Source organism: Neofelis nebulosa, chromosome 1 (assembly GCF_028018385.1).
Source record: "Neofelis nebulosa isolate mNeoNeb1 chromosome 1, mNeoNeb1.pri, whole genome shotgun sequence".
Classification (NCBI taxonomy): domain Eukaryota; kingdom Metazoa; phylum Chordata; class Mammalia; order Carnivora; family Felidae; genus Neofelis; species Neofelis nebulosa.
In genome coordinates, this window is record NC_080782.1 from 205055265 (window position 1) to 205068124 (window position 12860).

The window sequence follows — 12860 nt, forward strand, 5'->3', positions numbered from 1 at the left end:
AATTACCCTGCTCTCTCTTGTCTCCCTCACACCGGCCACGAGGGTTTTCAAAGGTAAGAGCAGGTTAATTTATTTTTCTTTATATTTTGCATTTTATTATTTTGTATTATAATACAGTATTATAATCATATTTATATGAATATTTTTGGATTGTGGAATGAATCATCTGAGTTGCCATGATTTCTTAAGGGAAATTCACTTTGATATACATGTGCTTTGGATTACAAGCATGTTTCCAGAACGAATTATGCTCACAAACCAAGGTTTTACTGTAATGCCTTATACCATCACCCACTTCTAGATTTTAACATTGAAACTCAGTTCTTAATCTATTCATTTAGTCAGCATATATTTATCAATATTCTTTAAAAATTTTAAACAGATTTATTGCAGTATAATTGATATACAAAAATCTGCACATATTTAACATACGTGATTTGATGAGTTTAGACATTAGCATAAACATATGAAACCATCACCACGATTAAGACAATAAATGTGCCTAACACTTCTAAAATTTTTATGTGTCCCCTTTTGCGTGTGTGGTAAGAACACTTAACATGAGAACTACTCTCTTACAAATTTTTAAATGAACAATACAGTATTGTTTATTACAGGTATTGTACTGTATAGCAGATCTCCAAAACTTTAAGCCAATTGAACAAGTCTTGATTTCCTCCTTCCTTCCGCCCTAAAATATGGTAACCATAATATGGTTTTATTCTATTCTACCCTATCCTACTCTATTCTGTATTTTCTGCTTCTATGAGTTTAAATATTTTAGGTACCAAATGTCAGTGGAATCATGCAGTATTTGTCTTTCTGTCTGGCCTATTTCATTCAGCATAATGTCCTTCAGTTTCATCTATGTAGTAGAAAATGGCAGGATTTTCTTATATTTTAAGGCTGAATAGTATTCCACTATACGTATATACCACATATTTCCCCCGCATCTGTTGACAGACATTTAGATTGTTTCCATATCTTGGTTATTGTGAATAATGCTGCAATGTACATGGGAGTGTTGATATCTCCTTGAGATTCTGATTTCAATTTTAGGATAGATACTCAGAAATGGGATTGCTAAATCGTAGGTAGTTTACCTTTAGTCTTCTGAGGAGCCTCCATACTGTTAGGTTTTACATATGTTTTATAGTGTTAGGTCTTATTGTTAAGTCTTTAACTAATTTTAAGTGCACTTTTGTGTATGATGTTTAGATAAGGGTCCAATTTTATTCTTTTGCATGTTGACATCCATTTTCCCAACTCTATTTGTTAAAAAAGCTATCTTTTGTTCATTATGTATTCTTGATACCGTTGCTGGATATCAATTGACTATATATGCATGGGTTTAATTCTGGTCTCTATTCTGTTCCATTAGTCTTTATCTCTGTCTTTATGCCAGAAATGTACTGTTTTAATTACTGTTAACTTTGTAACATACTATATAAGAGTCAGAGAAATAATTTATAAACAAAATATGTTAGTTCTTCATGGTATAGGTCACATAAGTGGGCTCATTAAGCCTATTAAAATAATATACAGATATATAGAGATAATAAAACTGCAGCTTATCTTAAAATGTATTCATTTATTTTCACACTAAACACAATACCTGTATTAATATTCTTCATGCAGTAATTTCTAGTTCATATTTTTTCCTTGAAATCCAAAAATTGCTTTCTAACCTATATATCGACATTTGCAATTAGAATAGCTTCAAGAACCACAGAATCCAAGTTTCCAAAACTGAAGTCATTGACTTCTCTGGAAAACCTGCTTCTTCTCTGGCATTCTAACACACACTAAATGATAATGCCACCAGGAGCTGAGACATTAACACTGACTTCTTCCCATCACACATGCCTAACAATCACTAAGTTCTGTTAATATAGCATCGAATATTATACGTAAAAAAAAAATCTAGCAAAATCCTTCTGCCCAAATACAGATTAGATATATATATAGAGAGAGAAATAAACAGAGAGATATAGAGAAATTTAACATCAGATTTAAGAAACAAATATCTTAGGTAAAATGCCGCAATGAGGTGCGTTAGGGGAAAATGAAAAAATAAAATGCCTTAGTCAAATAATTTATGCAACTCAAGAAATACACTTTTAGGCAAATTCCAAATCATATTATGTGGTTCTTTTACTTATAAACTTTTTGATCTTTTCAATCAAAGGATATATCATTTTAAGTTTATGGCATTGCTTTGATTTATTTATTCTTAATCTTTAAATTCAAGATAGGAACATAAAAGAAAAATAGATTAACATAACTCTTTTTAAAAATGTTCTACTTTGCTTTGTTGAGCCTTCATAGCTATAGTGTTTCACGTTTCTTGTCCAAGAGATGTGCCTGAAACTGACACAAAGCCACAGCCTTTATTTATGTTTCTCTTCAGCATAATTGGTCTGAACAATACATCTTTATCTTCCAGCCTTGTTTGTTAGGTATTGGTCCCTGAGAAGAAAACAGTCTTTCTTAGGGAGAGAGCAAAGTGTTGTTTGTTATGTAGACTTTTATCGATCATAAATGAAAGGTCTCCTTTCTGCTGTGTTTGTTGAAAAGTCCTTTGAATAGAAAACCCATTTCCCCCTTCTTAGATGCTGCTTTGGAGAACAACCTAAAAATTTATGCAATATTCATTTTCTCCTTAGACAACGTATTTCTAGTAAGCATGTTTTATATACAGAGTGATCTTTTTCTGTAAGCTTTCCTAACCAATTATTCAAATAAATTGACCTAAAGAAAGTCTTATTCAGAGGTTTAGAAGTCTCTGAGGTTAGAGGTCTCTCAGTCTCAGAGGTTAGAGGTCTCTCAATATTTCTACAAGTGAATAGATGAATAAATGAGCTTCTGTAAAATAGGTTGGCAAAAAATATATTGTACATTCTTATGTTTTTTAACAGGCAAGTATGAGAATGAGGTATTATTATACCGATCAAGTAGATATAAATACCTCAGTTTGTTAACTAAAACAACACTTTTTTAATATCATGTTTACATCAGTGGAGAAGAAATACCATTGTTTCTTATCACTGTACTTTTCTATATAGCTACATACCCACATGTCACAAAATACAATGGAAGTTGAAATGGACTTGTTAGGCAGTTGTTAGGCAAGAGCTAGGAGAGATAAAGCATGTGCTGACCACACCCTCAGAGCCCCGCCCGCCCCCCCCCCCCCCCAGGGTTAACAGAATAGGAGGAGCCAGAGCTGGCTCAAGTGCCCCAAGGGGACTTCTAAAATCTGAGCCTGTGCATAAAAGGTGCAATTTGCCCTTTAGGCGCATGGTGCAGAAGCCAAAATATTATACAACCACCAGCTGTCAATCAAAAATATCAATTAAAGCCAAATTTACATATGCAGAAAGGAAGCTTAAAAGGATGTAGCTAGAGCTTCCAGGTGCCATTGCCACTGGCAGTGTCTCCCTTTCACTTTTGAAAGTGTACTATAGTTATCTACTCCATAAAATCTATTTCCCCATTCTGGTCTCAGGTCTCCAACTGCATTTGGAACAAGAACTAAGCAACCCAGTGACAGATGGACATAAAAAAAAGAGATTCCTAACTCATAGAAAACAATTATTTACAATTCAAGCACTATTTCCTTTTTTAAAAATGTTTTAAGAGAGAGAGAGAAAGAGCTTGCCTGCAAGTGAGGGAGAGAGAGAGAGAATCCCAATCCCCAAAGTGGGGCTTGATCTCAACCTTGAGATCATGACCTGGGCCAAAATTAAGAGTTGGATGCTTAACCAAGTGAGCAACCCAGGTACACCTCTTTTCTTTTTTTTCTTTTTGTAGGCTTCACACCCAGTGTGGAGCCCAATATGGGGTTTGAACCCTGAGATCATGACCTGAGACCAACAGTTGGACACTTAACCAAATAAGCCACCCAGGCATCCTGAAGCATTATTTCCTTTTAATGTAATTCAGCAGACTTAGGCACTTGCAGATTCCAGTAAGAGTAAAAGAGGGAATAAAAGAGGGATGGAAGGAAAGTCACATTTATCAAGTGGCCATTTTCAGATAGTCATGGAGATAAGGGCTTCCACGCATGTGTACCTTGTAACAACTATGATATCAGCAACATACAGTTCCCAGTTTCTCACAGTTCTGACTTTTTTGACCCACTAAACAATTCATACAAGTTGTCACTGAAAACACACCCTCACAAATGAATACACTCTCAACAACAAATAGTTCCTCCAAACTTACTTTAGCATTGCCAAAACTCTTGCAGATCACTAAGAGATTCATAAACACATCTGAGAACAAAGTATTTTGTGGCTGTTAGTCAATAAAAGGAAAAGTAGTCACTCTTAGAAATGATAGGTACAGTATGAGCTTGTGCTCCATAAAACATGCCCCTCCTTTCCATGCTAAGTCTCACACCTCTTATTTATTTATTTATTTATTTATTTATTTATTCATTTATTTATTTATTTTGAGAGAGAGAGAGCGTGCGCGCATGCACATGCAAATGAGGGAGGGTGGGCAAAGGGAGAGGGATAGAGAGCCTAATGCAGGGCTCAACCCCAAGACCCTAAGATCATGACTTGAGCTGAAATCAAGAGTCAGATGCTCAGCTAACCCACTGAGCCACCCAAGCACCCCTCATACGCCTAATTTAGACTAATGTCACAAATGTCATTCTCAGAGGCTATGTTAACCTCCAGATTATCCTTGCCTCTCTCCAAGCACGCTCTATATTTCTAATACAGCAATCTTTCTAACCCAGGGAGCCAACGATTTTACTTGTATGATCTAATTCTACAATGCCTTTAAAAGAAAATTTAAATTCCTTGTCTCAGTGTACATGGCTCTCCATGTTTTTTTGTTGTTGTTTAACTGTGCAGTCATTGTCTCAGTAGACTCTGCCATGTAGCCTATGCTTAAATCTTATTAGAACCCTTCTACACATAAGGGCAGGTGTACCCCAATGTTTATAACAGCACTATCAACAATAGCCAGAATTATGGAAAGACTCAAATGACCATAAACTGATGAATGGATAAAAAGATGTGGTTTATATACACAATGGAATACTACTTGGCAATGGAAAGAATGTAATCTTGCCATTTCCAATAGCATGGGTGGAACTGGAGGGTATTATGCTAAGTGAAATACGTCAGTCAGAGACAGACAGATATATGTTTTCACTCATATGTGGATCTTGAGACATTTAACAGAAAACTATGGGAGAAGGGAAGGGGAAAAAATAGTTACAGAGAGGGAGGAAGGCAAACCACAAGAGAGTCTTAAACACACAGAACAAACTGAGGGTGGATGGGGGAGGTGGGGAAGAGGAGAAAATGGATGATGGGCATTGAGGAGGACACTTGTTGGGATGAACACTGGGTATTGTATGTAAGCATTGAACCACGGGAATCTACCCCCAAAACCAAGAGCACATGTTATACACTGTATGTTAGCCAATTTGACAATAAATTATATTAAAAAAAATAAAAATAAAATAAAAATAAAAATAGCTAATTTCTGAAATAAGCAAAAACCAAAAACAGAAACACAACAGATCACCACTGTCTAAAGTCTGCTGTAAGTGTTGTCATTTATCTAAAACCAGATCACTTATGTTTGAAGAAGTAAAAGCAAGGGTACTGTGAGAGCCTTAATTCATCAATAGAAATTGAAAATTAGTGATATTGCCCAAATTTTTAGAGATGTTATTTTACATATAATGAATGTGTTAAAACAACATCAAAACCATAGCAATCTCATTGTTATTGTTTCCTATAAAAGTGGTCTGCTGATCTAAAATCTTGTTTTGTTTCGCTTTTGTTTATACTAATGCTTATTAATACTATTCTTTACTTTCTCAATTTGTGTTAAAGAGATGTCAGAATTTCTTAAGTAATGTTCTGCTCCTTTAGATTATTATAGTGATACTCTTCATTAGAAGTTACAGCTAGCCATTAATTCAATTCAAGTTTGTAATATTAAAAGTCAATAGGCTGGTCAAGTACTAACAGCTATGTTTCTGAAATACTTGTCACCCATAGCTCATACTGTAAAATAAGGCTGCTGGTCTAGATTTTTATTTAGATTTCTATAGCTCTATTTTTTTTCTTTTTTCCCCTTTTACACTTTTTTATCAACTTCTTCCCATTTTCTTTGTATCTATCTTACTATCTATCTATCTATCTATCTATCTATCTATCTATCTTGAACCTAACCTGAATTTTGTATATGATGCCTGTACATAAGAATTCAATTAAAACAGCTCATACACAGCAGTTTAAAAGGTGTCAAAACTACTTTTTTGGTTTTACCACTATATATAGGTTTTACCTATATATACCAGGTTTTACCACTATATATAGGTTTTACCACTATATTTTTTAAATCAACATAAAAAGTCATCTTCAATTTTCCAACATGTAACTATTTGAACACTTTTCAATGGCCACTTATTATTAACATTAAAAAAGACAGCAATAGAGAAACTTGTGGTGCTTGTGTATTGAATATTTACCAGGCCCACCTGAACATTTATGCATCTATATGATTATATGGGTCTAATCACACTTATTTATACTCATTTCCATCATTGAGAACTATATCATCTATATCTATATCTATATCTATATCTATCCTTTTTTTTTTCTTTCCAAGATTTTATTTAAATTCAAGTTAGTTAACATATAGTGTAGTATTGGTTTCCAGAGTAGAATTTAGTGATTCATCACTTATATATAACACTAGTGCTCATCCAACAAGTACCCTCCCTAATGTTCATCACCCATTTAGCCCATACCCTGCCCACCACCCCTGCAGGAACCCTCAGTTTCTTTTCTATAGTTAAGAGTCTCTTATGGTTTGCCTCCCTCTCTGGTTTTATCTTATCTTATTTTGTATATATTTTAATAAAGAGATTAAAAAGACAACTGAGCATTAAAGAAATTAAATAATATTCAGCATCTTGTAAGCAGTGAGTAACGGACCTGGGTTTCAAGCACAAGCCCTCTCTCTTCCATTTATCTTAATCTTAACAAACTAAAGACAGTTTACTGTTTCAAAATATGAAAACTCTATTCTTGACTCAAATCAATATGCTCATTTTTTAATTGGAAGGCATTTCTATAAATTACTTTCAGAACAATATCTGGCACAATATTCTGTTAATTTCTCTTATGTTTTTTGATAAAAAATATATCCAAAAAATTAATTTAATACAAGATTTAAAGAACAAGTCTTATTATTTAAATGCATTTTTTCTTCTCTTAATATCACACTGTTCTATGGCTCTGTGGCTCTGAGAGGTACAAAGAAAGGGAGAGGTAGTAAGAATTTGGTAAATACAGTAATAAAAGATACAAGAAGTTTTGAAATTTGCTGCATATGTGTTTCACAATCTCCATATTCACATGATAATTAGGCTCATAATTTAAAGGAGAGAATATTTTGTAAAATGTTTCATAATAATTTTCTACCAAATTAATTTAATATCTATAAAGTAGCCAAGGACAAAATAAAATGAATATTTCATGGGCAAAAGGAATTGAACCTAGACAACATGAAAAGATGTCATTTATGATTATATTAATAGAATTATTTGAAAAAATAATTGAAGTAAAATTCATAGAGTTCAAATAACAATATTACTTAGAATTCATATCTGTTACATTAAAGTAAAAGTCATAGTTTGAACTTGAACTATCAGATATAATTCGATTTTCCTCAGTACCTCAGCAATGCATTCTAGAAGTTAGAAAAGAAAATAAAAGTCATACATTTTTTATATATGATAAACTATTAGCTTAAATATTCCATAATCAAATATACGTTGACACATAAGTATGATTATCTGAAATGTTTGGTAAACTTATTCCTAAATTGAGAGGAAAGCAGTAAGATTTTTTTTTTAATTTTCTGCTTAATGAGTAAAATAATTCATCCAAATTTCACTTTTTCTTAATTAAATGTATTACCTCCTTTGTTCAGCTATACTCTTTCTTCACTCAGGTGCATTCTTTCTTTCTTTAGAAAGAAATGCAAAACATCTTCGTGACCTTGAATAATAAAGACATAAAAATAATAAACCACAAAGTAAATGGCTGATGATTTCAAATACACTTAAATTATTTAGTTTGAGTGAAGTTAGCAACAGTTCCTCTCAGAAACATTAATTTGAATAACTATCCACAACCAAAAATACCTTCACAAGAGCTAACAATTCCAGGTGAGTCATTACATCACCAGAATGATACACACACACACACACACACACACACACACACACTGAGAAGGGTAAAAAGATATTCACATTCCCCGCCACCGCCACCATCACCACTCTAGCAAGCCCAGGCAGCCCAGTGCCAAGACAGAAAGAGATTCACCCTAAGAGAAAAAGAAAGTGAAGTGAGAGCCAGTAGCCCCCTGTGACTCCATGGTACAAGGCTCCTAGGGGTCTCCCATGAACCCAGGCCCTGGCCTACCTATTTCGGTACCGAAGCATCTCCATGGACCCAGATGCTAAGCCTACTTCAGTGGTCCCCAGGGCCAAGCCTGTTCTCACAGGTCCAGGAACCAGGCTGGTTGCCATGTGTTCAAGCACCAGGCCTGCTCATCTGCTGACCCAGGCACCAGACTGGACTACCCAAGGACTTGAGCAACAAGCCTACCCATGAACCAAAAAATGGCCCATTCAACTTCTTGATGGGCTGACTGGTGAAGAGTTTATCTATCAAAGCCAGTACATAAAGATTAAAAGAAGAGCCTACTTCCTTGAAATGGGAAACACCAACACAAAGCCACAGGGATCGTGATTAATCAAGGAAATATGATACCACCAAAGAAAACTAATAAAACTCCAATGACTAACCTTAAAGAAATGGATATTTATCAGTTGTATGACAAAGAATTCAAAGTAATCCTCTTAAAGAAATTCAGTGAACTATAAGGAAACAATTATGAACAACTAATTGAAATGAGGAAAATAGTACATGAGAGGGAGCAGGAGTACCTATATTTGTATCAGAAGAAGTAGACTTTAAGTCAAAAACTGTAAGAGACAAAGAAGGCTATTAATTAATGATAAAGGGATCAAGTCATCAAGAGGATATAACAGTTGTAAATGTACATGCCCCTAATATTGAAGCACCTAAATATATTAAGCAAATACTAACAGAGAGAAATAGACAGTAATACAATAATATTAGGGATACCCCTAATACCCCTACTTCAACAATGGATAGATCATCCAGACAGAAAATCAACAAGGAAAAACTGACCTGAACTACATTAAAAAAAGTTTTTTTAATGTTTTTATTTATTTTTGAAGGAGAGAGAGAGAGACAGAGCACGAGCGGGGAGGAGCAGAGAGAGAGGGAGACACAGAACTCGAAGCAGGCCCCAGGCTCTGAGCTCCAGGCTCCGTTAGCACAGAGCCCGATGTGGGGCTCAAATTCACAAACTGTAAGATCATGACCTGAGCCGCAGCTGGATGCCCACCTGACTGAGCCACCCAGATGCCCCATGACTTGAACTATATTTTAAAGTTCCTATGGACCTAACAGACATATGTAGAACATTCCACACAACAGCGGCAGAATACACATTCTTCTCTAGTGCACATGGGACATTCTCTAGGGCAGATTACATGTCAGGTCCCCAAACAAATTTTAGCAAATGTAAGAAGACTGAAATAATACCAAGTGTCTTTTCTGAGCACGATGGTATGAAACTAAAAACCAATGGCAGATGGAAAACCAGAAAATTCACTACTGTGTGGAAATGAAACTAATAGGTCAAAGAAGAAACCATAAGGAAAATAAAATATCTCAAAACAAATGAAAATGAAAAACAACATACCCAAAACTTATAGGATATAATGAAATTAGTTCTAAGGGAAAAAGTTTATAATAGATGTCCACTACATTAAAAAAAGAAAAAGATCACACATACACACACACACATGTGCATGCACACACCTAACTTTACATCTCCAGGACCTAGAAAATGCAGAAAAATCTATATATGGAGATAACAATAAAATATATAGACAGAAAAATGGGTGAAGAATTTTATCAGGAGTTTCACAAAAGGCATATCCTCAAAATGAAACAACACTAAAACACCAGTGTATACACAGTAGAGTGCCTAAAATTAATTAAGAAAAGCAAAGTTTATTAAACATTCCCAACTGAAATATGGCTTCAAAGACATAATAGATAACTTTCTCAGATACCTATAAGCAGTGGATTATGATAAAACATACAGAACAATATTAAAATTACATTTCTTATGTTTTTACCCTTGTAAAAATATTCTTTCATTAGTTTCTCTTAGTTTCCGTAAGTTTCTAGTTGGTTTGTTTTCAGTACATTATTGTATCTCCTCATCTATTCAAAGTTGACAAACTGTATACACTAATGTTGAGAGTCATACAAAGAGAGGTTTGTGGAACAATGTGTGGGGATTGCCAGTTGACAAGCAGATGAACGATGGAGAAAAGACCTCTCAGTCTGAGTTTGGTTATACTGATATCTAAACATACCCATAAATATACTCCATGTTTTTGGGCATGAAAGTCATTTTAGAGAACACATGAAAGACAATGGTCAGTAAATAATTCATAAGAAACAGATGTATTAAACACAATTTTAATATATTTGTTTATAATGAAAACTATGGTTTTCTAAAGGAACAGTAAGGAGATAGAGGCATCCTAATTCCCTAGGACAATTTACATAAAGATCCATATCATAAACAGGAATTTGATCAGAACACAACAAAGAACAGTTCTATGATTCAACTGGCTATTAAAAATAGGAAATGGGTTCACAGGGTATCTTTGTAATAGGGATATTCATTTTCAGAGCAGTTGAGAGCACCTTGAAATAGTTTCTAATTGTAGAATTTCAAAATCTGCATTTGTCTTAATATGAATATAATAGCAAATGTATCTTCTCTTAAAAAAGGCTGTAGAAAAAAAACCTCAGGCCCATTTTAGGACTGGCCATTTGATTTTCAATGCACTCCAGCTCTCAGCAAACACCTATATGTGCACAATTTCCCCCATTACTGCGTTGGCCCATTTAGAGTGGCAGACGTGTAGCCAGCATCTAGAAATGTCACGTGTGGTCAAGAGCCCATCTGAAATGGGTGGGTAGTTGCTCCTTGAATTACCTCACAGGGTCATCAACTCAATCCCCTCTTTGGTATCTGTTTGACCTAAGGAATATACCAAATAAAAAATATATATATACCACTATTATCCCACACTTGGATGGATATCAAGTATTTTAAGAAATTTTATCTTTCACTTGCATCTATGTTTTCTTTTCATGTAACAAATTTACTCTTGCACCAACCATGAAAGTGTTATCTTTTTTACTTAGTAATGTAACATAAATATTATGCTAACAATGACAAGTAACATGATACAAAAGAATGTTTTAGACTATAGATTTGATAAAAAATCAAAAAGAGTATCAAAGTCTCTCAATTCAGTAAATAATTTTCAGTAAAATATATCTATTAATGAAATAGTTCAGCTTCCATGTGAAACTATAATTGAACACAATGTGAGCTTTGCAATTTTAAAGATATTAAATGATTATTACAGTTGTTTAGATAGTAAAAAAAAGAAATAGACATAGCCCTTGAACAAAAGAACTTAAATATTTTAAGAGTATATTTCTTCTTTGACAAAAATAAAATCATAGCCATTCATTCACAATTTCAACATTAACTTGATACACTCTTCATTCTAATAGTGTTGAATATACAAAATTTTATTTTTCTGTCTTTCTCCCAGGCCTGACTGAAGTCAATACACAAAGCTGCTTATGGGAAAGGTTTGGCAGCTACAGCCCTGCAGATGTGAAGATATGTGCTCTGTTAGCCCTGGCAGCTGGGTATCTGTGTGCTCCCCAGTTATATTTCTTGTCTGACCTCGTGATTTGCTCCACTGTTAGCTGTGGCGACAGCTGTTCAGCTGTATTGAGGTTTTGTCTATTATTTATTATTTATTGCAAACTACAGCCCAGCACGGCTAAGTAGCACTATCTACTAGAGGTAATTGTGCTGAACAAATCTCTTGTCCCCAAATCCCTGATCTGGAGTTCATGATATGAAGGCACCAGAGGAGCCACGGTCAGCAAAACCGGGAGGAACACTCATTCTTTGGTTCTGTGCTTACAAGAGAGACTGTTTCCTTATCTCCTCTGCACAGCACTAATTTAAGATATAGACTGCCAAAATACATTAAAAACAATTTTAGGGGCGCCTGGGTGGCGCAGTCGGTTAAGCGTCCGACTTCAGCCAGGTCACGATCTCGCGGTCCGTGAGTTCGAGCCCCGCGTCAGGCTCTGGGCTGATGGCTCGGAGCCTGGAGCCTGTTTCCGATTCTGTGTCTCCCTCTCTCTCTGCCCCTCCCCCGTTCATGCTCTGTCTCTCTCTGTCCCAAAATAAATAAAAAATGTTGAAAAAAAAAAAAAATTTAAAAAAAATAAAAAATAAAAAAAAAATAAAAACAATTTTAATAATGAAAAAGCCTATCTTGTAGCATTTTAAAATAAAATACAGATGACAGAAATTGCATTATTTAATAAGAATTCTAACAAAAAAAAGATCTACAGTACATAATACAGTATATATTTAGGAGTCATAGAATAACAGAATGACTAATGTAGAATAATTCAATGACTAAATGTATTTATATCTATAAATTTATTTCTAAGCACTGTGCTGGCAGCATACCACAATGTTTTTGTGTGTATGTTGTGATTTTATTATCATTCAGCTTGACACATTTTCTAATTCCCCTCTTGCTTATTATCTCTGACTCAGTATTATTTACAAGTGTCATTTAATTTAAAATCAAG